Source organism: Squalius cephalus (assembly GCF_949319135.1).
Source record: "Squalius cephalus genome assembly, chromosome: 9".
NCBI lineage: Eukaryota > Metazoa > Chordata > Actinopteri > Cypriniformes > Leuciscidae > Squalius > Squalius cephalus.
This window is the reverse complement of record NC_137130.1, coordinates 37,994,970-38,012,841: the sequence shown is the minus strand read 5'-3', so window position 1 is coordinate 38,012,841 and position 17,872 is coordinate 37,994,970. Positions and strand designations below refer to the sequence as shown.

Genomic DNA, 17,872 nt, shown 5'->3' with positions numbered 1-17,872 from the left:
ACAAATAAGCGGTTCGGTGGGCAACCGACCGGGGGCGTTACCCCTTCTAAGGCTCTCTTGACCTTCGATTCGACCTCCCATACGAGTGTGGAGACAAATAGATTCTCGGGTAAAATGCACTCGGGAGTAGACGGGCGTTCGGAACGATCAAAAATACGCGATAAAGAATCGGGTTTGATGTTTTTGGAACCCGGGCGGTACGAGAGTGTAAAGTCAAAACGTCCGAAAAAAAGTGCCCACCGAGCCTGCCTGGAGTTCAATCTTTTGGCAGTTCTAATGTATTCCAAATTCTTATGGTCTGTCCAGACGATAAAAGGTACCCCCGACCCTTCTAACCAGTGACGCCATTCTTCCAATGCTAACTTGACCGCCAACAATTCTCTGTTACCAATGTCATAATTGCATTCGGCAGGAGACAAACGATGGGACAAAAACGCGCACGGGTGCATTCTATCGTCTGAGGGAGAACGCTGAGAGATCACTGCACCTACCCCCACCTCTGACGCATCAACCTCCACCACGAACTGACGTGATGGATCAGGGGTAATCAAGATGGGAGCCGAAACAAAGCGACTTTTGAGTTTGGCAAACGCAGCCTTAGCTGCGTCTGACCACCTGAACGTAGTTCTGGGGGAGGTCAAGGCAGTCAGAGGCGAGGCTAGTTGGCTGAAATTGCGAATGAACCGCCGGTAGAAATTGGCAAACCCCAGAAACCGCTGTAGGGCCTTACGGGAATCTGGAGTTGGCCATTCCACCACAGCCTTAACCTTCTCCGGATCCATCCGAATTCCCTCAGCCGACACAATGTACCCTAGAAAAGAAACAGACTGTGCATGAAAATCGCATTTCTCCGCCTTGACAAAAAGCCCATTCTCTAACAACCTCTGGAGCACTCGTCGGACGTGCTGCACGTGTTCCTGGAGAGAAGACGAAAAAATCAATATGTCATCCAGGTAGACATATAGAAACTGGTCGACCATATCTCGCAGCACGTCATTGACGAGTGCTTGGAAGACTGCTGGGGAGTTGGACAGCCCGAAGGGCATGACCAAGTATTCAAAGTGCCCCCTGGGGGTGTTAAAAGCAGTCTTCCACTCATCCCCCTTCCTGATGCGGACCAAATGATAAGCATTACGTAAGTCCAATTTAGTGAAGACGGACGCTCCCTGCAACCTCTCGAAGGCTGAAGACATCAACGGCAAAGGATAAGTATTCTTTACCGTGATGTTGTTCAGCCCTCGGTAATCAATACAAGGTCGCAGAGAACCGTCCTTCTTCCCCACAAAAAAGAACCCCGCCCCCGCTGGAGATGAGGAAGGCTGGATGAACCCGGATGCCAGAGAATCAGAAATATATTTCTCCATGGCCCCCCTCTCTGGAACAGAAAGCGAATATAACTTGCCCTTAGGCGGAGATTTACCTGGCAGTAAGTCTATTGCACAGTCATAGGGACGATGCGGAGGAAGAGAAGCAGCCCGAGACTTACTGAACACTTCCTTCAGGTCCAGGTACTCCGTGGGCACGTTAGATAAATCCCCTGCCTCCTCCTGAAACACAGAGACAGAAACAGACGGACAAGCAGAGACAAGACAAGACTCATGACACTTAGTACTCCATTCCAACACCGTGCGCTGCTGCCAGTCTATCTTGGGATTATGTTTGATGAGCCAGGGATGTCCTAAAACTATGGGTGCAAGAGGGGAGTCCAGAATGTAAAATGACAGGGTCTCAATGTGGTTGCCAGATGTGATGAGCGTGACGGGTCCGGTGGTGTGTGAAATGTTGGGTAGATCTTGACCATTGAGTGCGCGGACTTCTATCTTGCGGGTGAGTGGTAATAAGGGGACTTGAAACTTGTGTGCAAACGTGCAGTCCATAAAATTACCTTCTGCCCCTGAATCCACCAGTGCTTGCCCGTCGTGCTCGTGAGCTGACCACCTCAGTCTTACTGGGAGGAGCGTAGATGTTGGTGAGGTCTTCTCGGCGGAGATCCCACCCGACAGTAGCCTCAGAATTACTGCCGGGCTTGCCCTTTTACCGGACAACCGAACGCAAAGTGACCAGCTGCTCCACAGTAAAGACAAAGTCCTTGGGACCTCCAACCTCTCCTTCTCCTCCCGAGTAAGCCGAGCCCGCCCAACCTGCATGGGCTCGTGATCGTAGACGGGGCTGACCGCATCCCCGCCGCTGGACCGTGGAAGCTCTACTCCTTCCGCCATTCGACCAGGCAATCTTCTCCGCTCCACACGGGATAAACGAGCGTCTACTCGAAGTGCCAGTTCTATAAGTCCGTTTAGAGACGTGGGCAGGTCCAGGGCGTAGATCTCCCTTTGGATGCGGTCAGCCAGCCCATGCAGGAACATGTCCCACTGCGCCTCCTCGTTCCAATGACACTCTACCGCCAATGTACGAAACTCAATAGAATAGTCAGAAACTGACCTCTCTCCTTGTCTTAGCTCAGCTAGGATGCGAGCCGCCTCTCTCCCGGTGCTGGCGCGGTCGAAGACCCTCTTCATTTCGGCGGAGAGTGTCTGGAACGAGGTGCAGCATGGGTCTTGATTCTCCCACACCGCCGTTCCCCAGAGTGCTGCCTTCCCAGTCAGGAGAGTCAAAACGAAAGCCACCTTGGCTGACTCGTTGGCGAAGGTTCTCGGCTGCAGGGAAAAATGCATCGAACAGCGAGTCAAAAACGCTCTGCAAAAGCTTGGCTCACCTGCATAGGACTCAGGTATAGGAAGGCGCGGCTCCGACTGGGAAGTGTTCTCCGGTGGTGTGGGGGGAACGGGCGGTGTGGGTGGCGCAGTGGGATTACGCAAGATCTGAAGTTGCTGGGTGAGCTCGGACACCTGTGTCACCAGCGCTTGAACTGCCCGAGCTGTGTCGTTGAGGTTTTTCTCTTGGTGATCCATGCGTTGTATACTGGTGCTGACAAAGGTTTCCAGAGATGAAGGATCACTTGCTGCTTCCATAGCGTGGTCAGATCGTTCTGTCATGGTGAATCAAGACGACAGAAGCAGAATGCAAGTAACTCAGGTTTATTGAAGATATAACAAGTGCAAGTCCGATGATGTAACAGGTGAAAGTCCGATGATGAGTGAGATGCTGGTGACACAGGGACTGGATGGTCAGCGAGGTCCGTGGTGAAGTGCCGTAACCGTGAAACCCAAGTGAAGACGATATCCGAAGAACAGAGAACAGGAACTGGAACAGGAAACAGGAACGCCGACAACACTGGGATCACAAACGGGAGACATCAACCAACGATCTGACAATGAGAGAAGAATGCGGTGAGGTTTTATAGGAGACTGAATGAGCTGCAGCTGGGGTGATGAATGAGATCAGCTGGATCGCTGATCATCCGGAATGAGTGCCACGCCCACTCACACACACACACACACAGAACAACAGTTACACGAGACACGAAGGAAACAATGAATTTATGAACCGTGACAAACATAGCCTAAGTTGTTTAATTTTTACAACATTGTGTTCTTTTTTTTTTTTTTTTAATTAACGGAATGTCAATCTTCGTCTTTATAACAGAAGATACAATACAATACAAAAATCTTCAAGATACAGCCCACAGTCTTCACATGTATAACGGATTGTCACCTTAAAAACAGTCCTTGCGGTGGAATAAGCAATGCTATATAGAAATATATGGTTAGCATCTTAATTTAAACTTTATTTTATTAGTTCATTAGCTAATTATGCTAACTCAACTAATTTAATTTAAAGAGCTGGATACTAATTACTAATTAAATAATGTCAACTATTAAATGTAGGCTATTGATTAGAGTTGCCATAGACTAAAGATTGTTTGGTAACACTTTACAATACGGGTGCACTAATCTGCATTAATTCATGCTTAACTAATGCACAGATAATCATGTGTTAATGTATGACTCATGACGAGCTAAACCATTAATTAATGATTACTGCATCAGCAACTAATAAAGATTCTAAATGATTAATAGATTAAGTAATAAATGAATTGTTATTAATTAAATGTGTCATAATGTATTAATTCCTTAATAACTTATTTTATTAACTAAAAGTGTAAATTAATGTGTTAATTACCACTTTTAGTTAATAAAATAAGTTATTAAGGAATTAATACATTATGACACATTTAATTAATAACAATTCATATATTACTTAATCTATTAATCATTTAGAATCTTTATTAGTTACTGATGCAGTAATCATTAATTAATGGTTTAGTTCTTCATTAGTCATACATTAACACATGATTATCTGTGCATTAGTTAAGCATGAATTAATGCAGATTAGTGCACCCGTATTGTAAAGTGTTACCGATTGTTTCTAGACTAGTAGTCATTAAAGCAATTAGGACTAATCGCAAGTTTATATTCAGTCCTGGGTGCATATATAGCCTATTCTGCGCTCAAGCGCATACATAAATCTTGCCGCAAAGCACCAGCAAAAGTAGGCTAATGATGATAAATGTGTCTGAAAAAATAACAAAGCATTTTAATTGTTTATTAATAAACTGCTGTTTTCTAAATCAGTGTAGGCTGCAAACATATCTCCATACATCTCCGCTGTAAAGTAGATGCGCCTTAAGAGAGAAATGCACCTTTCATACGGACATGATTACATAATCATATGGTACCGTATTTGCTTTCGATACGATTTTTTTCATTGGTGGACATTTCAAGCTTTATATAGATATATTTCTCATGTCTGTGAGGCTAGCAGTGATGCCGGTAACGAGTAATCTAACGCGTTACTATTTCCAAACCAGTAATCAGATTAAAGTTACTTATACAAGTCACTGTGCGTTATTATTCTTGTCATTTTCCTTAGTAAAAATCTATTTATTTCTTCTTGCGTCTCGCGGAGTGAAGTCACGTATGCGACAAGTCACGTTTTCAGCATGAGGTTCACCTCACGTGTAATGCGTACCACACAGCGAGAAAAACGTAAACAATAATGGAGGGAGGAGAGAGATGCACGTTTTTTAGCTGGAAATACAGTCACTGTTTTGAGTTTGTGTCAGCTAAAGATGGCAATTGTTGAAAACTTTTTCTTCGTCGAAGCGAGAAACCAGGAGACGTTGGGGATCACGTTCAAACAAAGTTATTCTTTATTGAGGACTTCGCGTTGACGCGGCTGCAGTTCTTCCCAAATCAGTCTGGCTAACATACTTTACATGGTTTCTTTATAGGTCTTTCAGTGGGCTGTCCTTAAAGGTGCTAAACATACACACAGCCTTAGAGGTAACCACTAAATCTAATCATCTAAAGACAATAGAGGCAATTGCCCCCAACTGACTTCCCCAAATGGTATAAACACAAATGGTCCCGAGAACTAAGACTATGTAACAGTCACACACAGTTCAGCTCTTAGTTGGAAGATCAAAGATGGTATAAACAACAAATGGTCACGAGACCTTAGACTAGGTAACATTCACACCCAGTCCAACTCTTAGTTGGAAGATCAAAGACTAACAAAACCCCTGACTATTACAATGTTTAGACAGCTGACTTAAAGCTGACTTCTGATCAGTAAATTGATGCCATCATGTTCACCTTGAATGCCCAATACAGTGTAATTCACTTTAGTTTTTCATGTGATGTTATGTAAGGAAGTAAGATCAGCAGATCTTAAACATATTCTTAAATTTGGATCCTTCAGTCCCCCGTTTGAGAGTTCTTAAAAACTCTCACAAAATACAAATTTAAACACATAAAGTTAATTCTTGTAACTGGTGTAAGTTACAGGCACATCGCATATGTTCATTCTTGTAACTTGTGTAAGTTACAGGCACATATAACTTGCTCTGTGTTGTTCATCTGTAATTGCATGTTGACACAGAAACAAACATGCACTTAGGGTCCGTGAAATCTTACGGGTGTGCTGGACGTGAGTCATTTGTTGGTTGACACACTTGATACTAACAGGTTTCAGAACCATGAAAAGTTATCTTCAGTCATATTAACCAGGTGCAGCACTCAGATAATGGTGCAGGCTTGTAGTCTTGATCATATCGATGGATGACTGAAGATTTTGTATCTCTGCGTTGTGTATTTTTTCTTCTTTTTCTTTTGTGATTGGCACGTTCAGCAGTGGGTGTAGTTGTCTTCTTGAGGTTGTGGCTTCATATGCCGGTGAGACGTCGTTGCATATGGATTTTTGGAACAGCCATCAAGTGTTTATCTGCACAGAGGAAGAAAGAAAACAAAAGACGACAGAGCAGTATTTGTCCAAACACTAGGGTTGTAGCAGTATTTGTTTAAACACTAGGGTTGTAGCGTCTGCTGCGGTTGTTTCATTCTTTCCCTATTTCTTAATTGATTTGACACCTATGGACCAGTGAGGTGGGGATAAGAGGGGGGGGATGAGGAAATCTTCACCACATGGCTGACCCCCGAGGCCTGTTGCACATTGGGTCTTCCATTGGCTCCGCCCTGGTCTGTGTGTCCTATTCTGTCCCTGTTGTGTGCACACTGTACAGTGTGTGAGAAAAATTGGCACATTTCCATTCTCCAGTGAAACATCAGTCCTAATAAACATCATTAACAGAGGATGGTTGTCTAACTGCAATATTCTGTGGTATAACATTTTAAGGCTGTGAGTGTACTGAATGTCCCCCAAACAAAGGCTGTGACAGTCAATAAGTCTTTCATCTTTGTTGTGAGTTACTGGGGAGATTAAGCAATCACAGCCTAAATGGTTAACACCGTATCAAGTTGCCCCACGAGTTTAACGAGGAGGGGAGGGGCTGCTTCAGAATATCAAGCAGGCTAAGCAGAAGCTGAGTAACCTCATTTACATCTTTAAAATTCTTTTTGCTTTTCCTACACTCATTTCCAAAATGTCCGTGCTTGCCACAGTAAGAACAACTGGCTTCTCTAGGGCTTTTGCGTTTCTTTTGCTTCTCTGAGTTAACCTTAAAGGATGCTGCTGCAATTTTTACTCTTGCCTTGACATCAGAGTCTCTTTCCCAAATAGCTAAACTGTCCAAGTTGTCTCGCAGGGTTCTATTTGACCATGTAAGATCTAAGAAAGGCAATGCATTTCTATGTTCTGACAAAAGACCATCGGACCATGCGCGAACTAGAGGACCATTATGACCTAACACCTTCTCTGGAGTGTCGGCAATTCCGCTGTAAACGGCAGCGGTCTGACAGAATCGTTCTGTGTACTCACAAACAGTTTCTTTTTTCTCTTGTACACAATTGGTAATTTTTGACCAGTCCACGTTCGGTCCAACAATGTTCTTTAAAATTTTCAAAACACCTTCTCTCAAATCGCCTTTACTGACATGTTGCAGTTCGGAAGTAACAGCAGACTCAAAATTGTTGAATTCAGATTCAGTTAGAATTTGTGACATCAGCTGTGTGACTTCCGGCAACGACATGTCGTAAAGATGCATTTTACTGAACAATGCTCTCCTAAACTCAGAAAAATTTCTTTGCACTGATGGCAAACTTTCAGCAATTCTCTCAATATCTTTAGGACCTAAAGATGTTTTGACTGCTTGTGGCTGCAATATGGGGGTTGCAAATGAAACTGTATCAACACCTTTTCCCTGAGGCTTTTGTCTAGCTACGCACACTTCAACTGCATTTACATCTGCATTGACATTGTCCTCTATACTATCAAAAGACTGTAAATCAGGATAGCTTTCATCTGACTGTTGGTCTTCTAAATCACATTTGGTTGAGGCTTTGTTATGACCCACCTTTGTCTTGAGACAGGACATGTGAGTCTGCAATTGTTTGTTCTGATCGTTTAAAGTAGCAATACACCGAGCTTGTTCTTGTGCAATGGATAAGCTAAATTCTCGGTGACAACAGATGATGCCTTTCAGATTTTTCTTCCTGATACATGCACTCAACACTTTCTTGCAATCTTCAATTGACCACACTTTCTCTGGATCAATGCCAAATTTCTTTGTTAAATTCAATCTGACTTTCTCAGTCACGATGGAGTCCATGTGCTCTGATAACAAAGACTTGAATTCACTATCTGTCCAAAAAGGTGTAATCTGTCTAGTACTTTTCCTAAACATTTTGTGAATTTCTGTTACCACAAACAAACACTAAAAAAACAACAACAAAAAACTTCTCTCTACTGTCTTGCAAACAGAGGGTACAATCTTATTAGCACATGAGGCTAAATCTTCTCTAGCTTACAAAGGTACAAACAATATTAACATGTAACTGTTAATCTTCCCTGCCAACAACAGAGGATCAATTTCATCTCTAAAAGAAAAACTTTTTAGAGGCTTATCTTTAGTTAACCAAACTCTACAGCTGTTTATTAACTACTTCTCTGAACGGCACAGAGGAAAACATTTGTTCTGGTCTGCATTGGTTCTTTGAAATGGAGTGAAACTCACCGAATCGTTGGTTGTACAGAAAACATTCGTCTGGAACTCAGTCAGCTTTGTTGAGATCTTTGAGCTTGAAGTTTCAAGATTCAGTCTGGGACTCAGTCAGCTTTGTTGAAATCTTTGAGCTTGAAGTTTTCAATCTGGAGGAAGCTGGAAAGCTTGAAGTTTCAAGATTCAGTTCTTTGAGTTTCCTTTTTCTCCATCCGGGTCGCGGCAGCAAATTGTTGAAAACTTTTTCTTCGTCGAAGCAAGAAACCAGGAGACGTTGGGGATCACGTTCAAACAAAGTTATTCTTTATTGAGGACTTCGCGTTGACGCGGCTGCAGTTCTTCCCAAATCAGTCTGGCTAACATACTTTACATGGTTTCTTTTATAGGCCTTTCAGTGGGCTGTCCTTAAAGGTGCTAAACATACACACAGCCTTAGAGGTAACCACTAAATCTAATCATCTAAAGACAATAGAGGCAATTGCCCCCAACTGAGATAATGGTACCCCCCCCCCCCCCCCCATGGTATACACAACAAATGGTCACGAGACCTTAGACTAGGTAACATTCACACCCAGTCCAACTCTTAGTTGGAAGATCAAAGACTAACAAAACCCCTGACTATTACAATGTTTAGACAGCTGACTTAAAGCTGACTTCTGATCAGTAAATTGATGCCATCATGTTCACCTTGAATGCCCAATACAGTGTAATTCACCTTAGTTTTTCATGTGATGTTATGTAAGGAAGTAAGATCAGCAGATCTTAAACATATTCTTAAATTTGGATCCTTCAATGGCAACATTAAGGTTCGTTGTACACTCTGTGCTGGCGACAAAGTGCTATCTAGCTACAGAAACACTACGTCGAATTTGAAAAAAACATTTGGAGTCGCAGCACTGCACAGTCAAACTTACAGAACAAGTCCCACCAGGTGATGCGAAGCACAGAGAGGGAGGTCCCCCACCACCCAAACAACAAAAGCTGGACTTCGGTGCAAAACCAGTAAGTGGGGGAGAGTTGAAGAAGTTGGTTGGGCAGTTTGTTGTAGAGGAAATGCTGCCATTAAACATGGTTGATTCGCCCTCATTTCGTGCCATAATAAACAAGATCCCTACTACTGTCAATGCCGTGCTGCCTCACAGAACAGCTTTTTCTTCTTACATGGAGGAGTATGCAGTGATGGAGAGAAATCTGAAGGCCGCACTGAATGAGGTCGCTTTGTGTCAACTACCGCGGATATTTGGACTGCTAACAACAGAAGTTATATGGGAGTAACGCTCCACTGAATCAGTAGATCTACATTAGAGCGCAACAAGGCTGCATTGGCATGTAGGAGAATTGGCGGTAGACACACGTATGATGTTATTGGTGTAGAAATCGAAAACATTCACTCTTCATATGGACTACTCAACAAAGTAGTTGCAACAGTGACTGATAATGGATCCAACTTTGTCAAGGCGTTTAATGTTTATCAGCCTGTCACAGAGTCCGATGATGAGAGGGAGGAGGGAGAGTCCACCCCCACAGATGATGATGTCACTTTTTTAGATCTGTCAGAAATCCTCTCAGCTGAGGATGAAAGTGATTGCCAGCTGTCTCTACCCCCGCTCCACAGGTGTGCTTCACACACCATCAACCTCATTTCCACAAATGATGTGGAGAGATATTTAACTTCCAATGCAGAGAGCAAGGCTGTGTATAGGAGCAGCACAGCAAAATGCACAGCTCTTTAGACCAAATCAAGTAGATATACCCTTGCATCAGTGGAGGAAGTCAGCAAAAGAAAGCTCCTGGTACCAACATCCACAAGGTGGAATTCATTTTTTGATGCTGTAAAGAGAATTGCAGAAATCCCCATGAGTGAGCTGAATACTCTGTGCACCAAGCTGGGAGTTAAGTGCTTCAAAGACAAAGAGTAGCAGTTCCTGCATGAGTACTGCACCGCCATGAAGCCTGACTGCAGCACTGGACATTTTACAAGGTGACTGTCCTTATGGGACTTTACTACCCACACTTGAAGTTCTGATGCAGAAGACCCTGGATGTGAAAGATGCCCTCTCCAGGATGACTGCAGGCCCTCCAGATGCCATAATGCAGGTATGCTCCATCTTTTAAGCTAGTTAAAATTTCTTGCATCACACTATTTATGAACATGGAACAGAATAGTCATTATCATTGCAAAAGAAGATAAAAAAAAATACAAATGTCAGTAAGTAACCTAAAACAAAATATTATCCATAATATTGATCCCACATTAGGTATGGTTTGTAAGTAATTCAATGACATAATAAATAGGAGGCTTTGTAGGCATAAACGTATCAATTATATTTTTCAGGCTATCCAGACTCGTTTTGCCGGTGTGCTGGACGACAAAGATGCCATTCTCGCAGCTGTCAGTTGTCCACAATTCAAACTCAGATGGCTGAGAGATGCAGGTAGGAGGGAGCGAGTAAAAGAGCTTCTGACAGCAGAGTGTCGCCGTACAACTGCTCCTGCAGCACAGAGCCCTGCCAGTGTGCCCACCACATCTGCCAGCCAAGGTGAGATGGACTTTTTCACTTTTGAGGCAGAGCCAGAGGAGACCTATTCTGCAGAAAATGAAGTCATGGACTACCTGAGGTCAGCCTATGACCTTCAGATTCTGCATCAGTTTCCAAACATAAAGAACATTTTCTTGAAGTATAACACTCCAACCCCATCGGCTTTTCAGTCTGGGAGGTTTGGTGCTCACTTCTAGAAGAAATAGACTTTCTGACAAAAGGTTTGAGAAGCTTCTGTTAATGAGGTACAACCACTGGTTTACTCGCCCCACTCCACTGTTTCACTCATAACATGGGATTACAACATAAGATTAGGCCAAAGTAACAAAAGTAGACATGATATCAGCCTACATGTGGTGTCATACACTTGTTTTGTTTTGTAAAACCACTCCTTGCTGCTCTAATGCTGTGAACAACAGGTTCAATGTTCATAAAACATGTTAAAGAATTTAATAGTTACATTTATAAACAATGTAGATTATAAATAGTAAGTTTTGCCATTACAGTGTTAATAGTTAAATATGTCAGGTCAAGAAAGACTGTCTTTATTTCATTTTTTTGTAAAAACATGTATTTTTTCAGGAAACAGTTTTTAAGTTCAGCTTAAAATGTCAGGAGATACATTGTTGACATTACTGTTAAAAATGCACTTCCAATAAAGTGAGTGTTGGCAAAACCGGTTGTCACTTTTATGTTGAGGTGGCGGGGGTGTTGTCGGCAGCTGCTGAATGTAACTTGTAATCTAACTTAGTTACTTTTAAAATCAAGTAATCTGTAAAGTAACTAAATTACATTTTAACCCTCTGGGGACCAAAAACGCGCCCTCGCGTTTTGCTCGTTTTTTTTTTTTAGCAATGAAAATAAACACTAAATGCTCTGTTAATTTTGATCTTTCATTTTCGTGTAATACATCAATCGATCCTGTTCAGTGTCTATTTTTTTTCTGTATACTCACAATAAAAATAAAGTGTTTTGCTTTTTGACAAATAAAGAAAAATTAACATGATGCGATTTCTGCCTTCTCTCTGTCAGTAAACTCCCATTTGAAACGCGTTCGAAAATGATCTATAACTCCGCGAAAATTCAGTCAAACAGGCAAACAGACCCACGGGCATAAAGCTTGAGATCGCATCTTTTAAATGAAGTCATTTATATAAAAAACAAATATTCTCAGCTTCTGTAATCTGTATAAAAAGAGAGCGACTCCAGTCGACCTCATTACGAGATGATTCACAGTAATGTGACCACGCCCCGGAGAGCGCGTGCTATTCAAACGCAAATTCTGAGAACCATTTCAGAGCTGTGAAATGCCCACATCAGCTGTAAACAAAGCGCGTCGCGACTCCTCGCGAGTGAGACATTATAGCCTACCTTATGGAGAAACGATTCCTCAGAACAGTGCTGATGAGGAGCAATATCTCCTGAAATGAGGAGCAGATTCCGCTGAGGAGTGAGGTAGGCTGTTTTCTTTTCTCACGTGTGGAATAACGTTATGGAATAATGTTAGTGTAGGCCTATGTAAACCGCAAAAAGATGAATCCCATTTCTATAATATGACTCGCCTTTCTGTGAGATGAATGAAGGGGACATATTTGTAAAGACTGTTTAGCCTAAATATGAATCGCGCGTCTGTGTGTAAAATAATAAACTGCTTTGCTATAGCCTACTGAGATGAGTAAAAATCGACTGGAATATGTTGAAATAAAATGTATTTGTATAAGCAACGTATTAAACTGCAAATTAGCATTTATATGCCCTAATATTTCATAAAAACAACATTACAGTCAGGCGAAGTATGAAAGACAACATTTTGTTGACTAGACTAGGGTACAGTTTTTAGGCTACTGTAGAATATACCGCCACATCAAAAAAGCTTTTGTTTAGCAATTTCTGCTCATATCTAACGTTATATATATATATATATATATATATATATATATATACTATTTTTGTCAAAAATAAAGTCATAGACTAAGATGTTAGATGTTCCAATGTTGGCTATATTCAAACTAATGAATACATATGATAAAATGTAGGCCTATAATCTTTTTTTTTTTTTTTTTTTTACAAAGAAAGAGTACACTTGAAATATTGTTGAAATTGTAATTATTGTTGTAATTGTAACATTTTTAATAAAATAGCAAAACATATTTACAAGAGAGATGTAAGCGAAATCTTAAATGGTCAATATAAGTCTTCTTCTAAATACATCTTTTGTCCTTGCATTGTGGCTCAGTCAGTGTCACACCTGATTGAATGGGCATTAGGCAGAGTCATTATGCAGAGTGGGTGGGACAAACTACTCCTCCTCCACGCCCCCCTCGCATAATGGCTTTCCAAGCAAAACCTGTTTTACACCATTTAAATCAATATATTTTTTTGTGAACGATAAAGCAAAACTATTTTCACATAATTTTGAAGCTAGAACTCAAAGGGACAACATCCATTAGTCAAAAGTCTTGTGGACACATATTTAATATGTGTTTTGTGGTCTTAATTCAGCAACTTTCATTTTAATTTTTTCCAATAACCACGCATAAACATTATTCTCTTAAAAATACAAACATCTACATACACGTTGCTCGCATATTATGGTAGCCCTGTTTGTGCTATATAGAGTGAATTTACACCTTAGCCATTAACATGTTTATAAATAACTGAAAAAACCACAAATGTCAAGGCATGTCAGAACATCTCAAGGGCCCCAAAAACACCTTGGTCCCCAGAGGGTTAAAGGAGTAATCAGTACTCAGATTACTTTTTCAAAGTAACTGTGGCAACACTGGAGGCTAGTCTATACGTTGTTTTTCAGTTCATTTTTGAGATGCTCTCCAATTCACGGAGACCATGACCATTTGTTTTCTTTTCATTTACAAAAGCACAACGTTTTCTTGTTATTGCGAGTTAACACAAATAAAAGTAGTCAAATGATGTATTCTTTTCTGTATGACCAGAAATGGAGTATTTTAAGTTTTTCCACTGTTGATAGGAAAATGCAAGTGACTGCGTCGGCGCCTCCATGTCAGGCAGTGCACACTCCACACTCCGCACAAACACTTGAATGTGTGCCAAATAAAGGGAATGTTTATCTAGGTTAACGTTAGAGCGAGCAGCCATGCCAGAAGGATAAGTCCTCTTTGTTTAACTAATCAAATCATGCATTTTCTACAGCGAATAAGCGTTGCGCCAGTATGAAAAGGGCGGTTGAAACACAACACTTAGCCTATACAGATAAATGCCCAACAAGTTTTGCTTTAAATAAATTTGTTCATGCTTTAAAATTGTTTGTGGGCTAATTAATGCCACAATAATTTGTTTATTTTATAGGTGTAACGATATAGACTCAGAGCATACCGGGAGAACAGTAAACATCAGTTTATTAGCAGGAGGAAACAGCGTGATGAGGGATGATGAGATGTCAGCTCAGTTGTCGATTACCAGAAGGAAACCACGGTGACAGGAAAATCACGGCAATGAAGGAGAACGACTATGGAGATGGTGACAGAGTGGAGATCGTGGAGCGCTGGAGAAGGTATAGGAATATTTCGTAGAAGTTTTTGGGCAAACTGTCTCCGAACTGTTCGTTCATGATCAACTTTATAACATCCGTCAAGGAAATTCCTCAGTGAGTTCTTATGCCCTCCAGATCCGCACTCTAGCCGCGTCTAGCGGCTGGAATGAAACCGCTCTGATCACAGCTTTTCGACATGGATTGAATCTCAACGTCCGCCACCTGGTGGTTGTGTATGAAGACAGCATGGGGTTAGAGAATCTGATCCAGAAGACAATCTGGATTTCCCAGCGCCTCACCGCTTGTGATCTGTTTGCACCCACTGTAAGTTCTCCGCCCTCGGCTCCATCAGTCACTCCTCCAGCACCAGTTCCTATGGAAATAGACTCTACCCATCTTTCCGCTTCTGAACGCCAGCGCAGAATTCAACATCACCTCTGTTTATACTGTGCTTCAGACAAACATCTCCTCAGTTCCTGCCCTGTTCGAACTCCGCGCCCGGCGATAAGTTCCATTCAACTCTCCCCGAAAACTGAGATTCTAACTCGTACCAGTGTACATATCTTGACCTCCCGTGTATGTCTCCCAGCGCAAGCCCTCGTCGACTCTGGGTCTGCGGGGAACTTCATATCCACCCAGTGTCTCCAGAAGCTGAATATTCGTCGACGCCGTTTTTCCCGAGATCTTCCCATCCAAACCATACAAGGCAAGCCACTGGGTCGAGGTCGAATTCGCCATTATACACCCACTCTGACTCTTCGCATCGGCTGTTTACACTCTGAGGAAATCTCTCTTATGGTACTGGAGGAGTCCACCGCGGATATCATCCTGGGACGCCCCTGGTTAGTACAACATCAGCCAATACTCCACTGGAAAACTGGGGAAATACTCTGTTGGGGTGAAGATTGCCATGTATCCTGCCTCAGTTCCATCAAGAAAATTCCTTCATCTCGCTCCAAGTCCTCTACGGGTGAATCCAGAGTTCCTGTCTGCTCCACTTCGGTGGAGAGCCCTGAAGTCCAGGTTCAAGTTGAAATTCCAGTGGAGTACCGGGCGTTCTAGGATGTATTCAGTAAGTTACTGGCAACTAAATTACCACCACACCGGCCATGGGACTGCGCCATCGACTTGCTACCCGGACCCACCCTTCCTAAAAGGTCGCATTTACCCTCTGTCCATCCCGGAACAGAAGGCCATGGAGGAGTATGTGGAAGAAGCTTTACATCAGCAGTTTATTCAACCATCTACCTCCTCTGCCGCTTCGAGCTTCTTTTTTTGTGGCCAACAAAAGCTACATAACTGACCAGTTTTGGAAATGTTGTTTTGAATTTATTGCACCAGTGTGTTAGACTATGTTGTAGTGTGTGTGATTTTGAGGGCTTGTGTTTCCTGTCTGAGGGCAAAGTTTGGTTTTTCAGCAAGAGTGAATGGTTTTGAGTGTAGAGCTTCATTTTGACCTGAAAATAGGATGTTTGGGGAATTGGGTGAGACGTTATGGATTTGTGTTTATAGTTTTGAGAATACGAGGCATAGTTTCAAGAAATGTGTTTAAGCAATTGAGAAAAACTGTAAACACCATTTGCTTATTATATAACTCCAAGTCCATACATCTAAATTATTAAGCACCATTAACTATGATCATCTTCATCAAACATGTTTTTTTTTTTCTTGCAGACTTATCAGTAAATTGAAAAAAGTAACAAACAACTCAAATTACATTAAAATGTTCAGTGTATAAAGGCTATGCAAAGATGCATTTAAATGATAATAAATAAATAATTAAATAATTATAGTTTACTTTACTTCTCAAAAATATTATAATTATTAAAATAGTAAATATTATGTCTTAAACTATAATATTATAGACTAATATTATAGTTTAAGACAATTAATTCATAAATTAACTAGTTAGTTTAAAACTGATTAAAGAAATACAACATTATGTGTTTGTGACTTGTAGTGTTTACTTTTTAAGATCTTTAATTCATTGACTACACTGTCTCAAGTAACCAGTTATGCTTTATGGTACATTTAGTACCAATTATCAAAAGACCAAAATAACTATTTACAATATGTATTTTAATACAAAACATTGACATATTGTCAATTATCAAAAATGATCTTTCTTAATTAAAAGGTAACACATGATACGATTTTTGTTTTTTCCTTTTTTATATTCCTTGACATTCATTAAATTTATATACATTAACATATACTGCATGATATAAAAAAACAAACAATTCAAGAACGGTCTTCTCATAAGAGCTTTGTTCAAATATCTCAGATCTAAAATTGGTCTGAGAGCTCAGTCCTTCTTGGGCACGAGGGAGTAATGGCTGTAAAAGCCTGACTCGCTCAGAGAAGGGGGTACCGGTTCTATGGCCCCTTTGCACAGAAGTTTTGCTATTTCCGCACGAAGTAGGTGTGCTACTTCCCCATTCACTCTCGTCTCGACTCGCGCTTGAAAGCGCGGGGGACGGCGAGCGAACTGCAATGAATAGCCCTGTTTTACTGTGCTCAGCACCCATTCTGACACGCCTGGAATAGCCTCCCATGCTTTCGCATGCATGGCTAGGGGCAGAATGACCTCCGGGCTTCAATTGCTGCATTCCGCGAGCTCGAGAACCTGATTCGGAGGCGCGGGCGCAGTGCGCGCGCTCTTGGTGCTTGAATACGGCGGCTCGCATACAGCGATGGCTGGCCGTTATACACACGATGTCCCGGTGGCATAGGACGGGGAACATATCGTGCGAGGAATGGTGTGCGAGAGCGGCGCCGGGGGTAAAATGTCTGTCAGTATGTGTGAGCGGGCACCGGATTTACATTTGAGACATGAACGGTGGGGAGTGGCCGTGTAACAGAGCGGGCAGTGAGTAGGTGTGGGCACAGGGTTGTGGACACGTGACCTACATTCAACACTCGAGCGGCTTTTGTCCGCTTTATGAGAGTGGGCTCTGTGAGAGACACGGGGGGTATAGTGCTTGAGTGCAGGAGTGAACACTGAAACGTGGGCACATTTTCTACACTTAAAACACATGCGGCGTGAGCCGGACAACCAGACATTATACTCTTTGAGATTTCTCTGGGGTGCCATAAAACGGTGTTTAGGTGCAGGCGAGCGGGTTTTACAACGCGCTCATTGGCTGCAAAATACCATCTGCGGTCGCCTTTTTAAGGGGACTGACAGAGCGAGATGCTTTGAAGGCTCATATGTTTAGACGCTCATAAATACTCGACCACCATGAGTAGGTGTGGGCACTGTTTGTGGGCACATTCCTACATTTAACACTCGAGCGGCATATGCCAGCTCTAGAGTGGGCACTGCATGAGTGAATGACACAGGGGGAACCGTGCTTGTGTGTAGGGGTGAACACTGGGAGGCGGGTACATTTTCTACACACCATCGGCGTCGTAAAAACAGTGTTTTAGTGCAGGCGAGCGGGTTGTACAACATGCTTGTGGCTG

The 17,872-nt window shown here is 42.2% G+C and overlaps 1 long non-coding RNA gene across 1 annotated transcript in view; it reads right to left on the bottom strand.

Moving 5' to 3' along the window:
* The window catches only part of LOC307164168, a 112,633-nt gene extending 98,943 nt beyond the window's left edge, over window positions 1-13,690 (bottom strand). Inside the window, exons 1-2 of the long non-coding RNA XR_013822230.1 lie at window positions 13,646-13,690; window positions 11,632-11,679 (exon numbers count right to left, since the gene is read on the bottom strand). This is a non-coding gene — a long non-coding RNA (uncharacterized lncRNA). The remainder of the gene's footprint in view (window positions 1-11,631; window positions 11,680-13,645) is intronic.
* Between the last annotated feature and the right edge of the window lie 4,182 nt (window positions 13,691-17,872).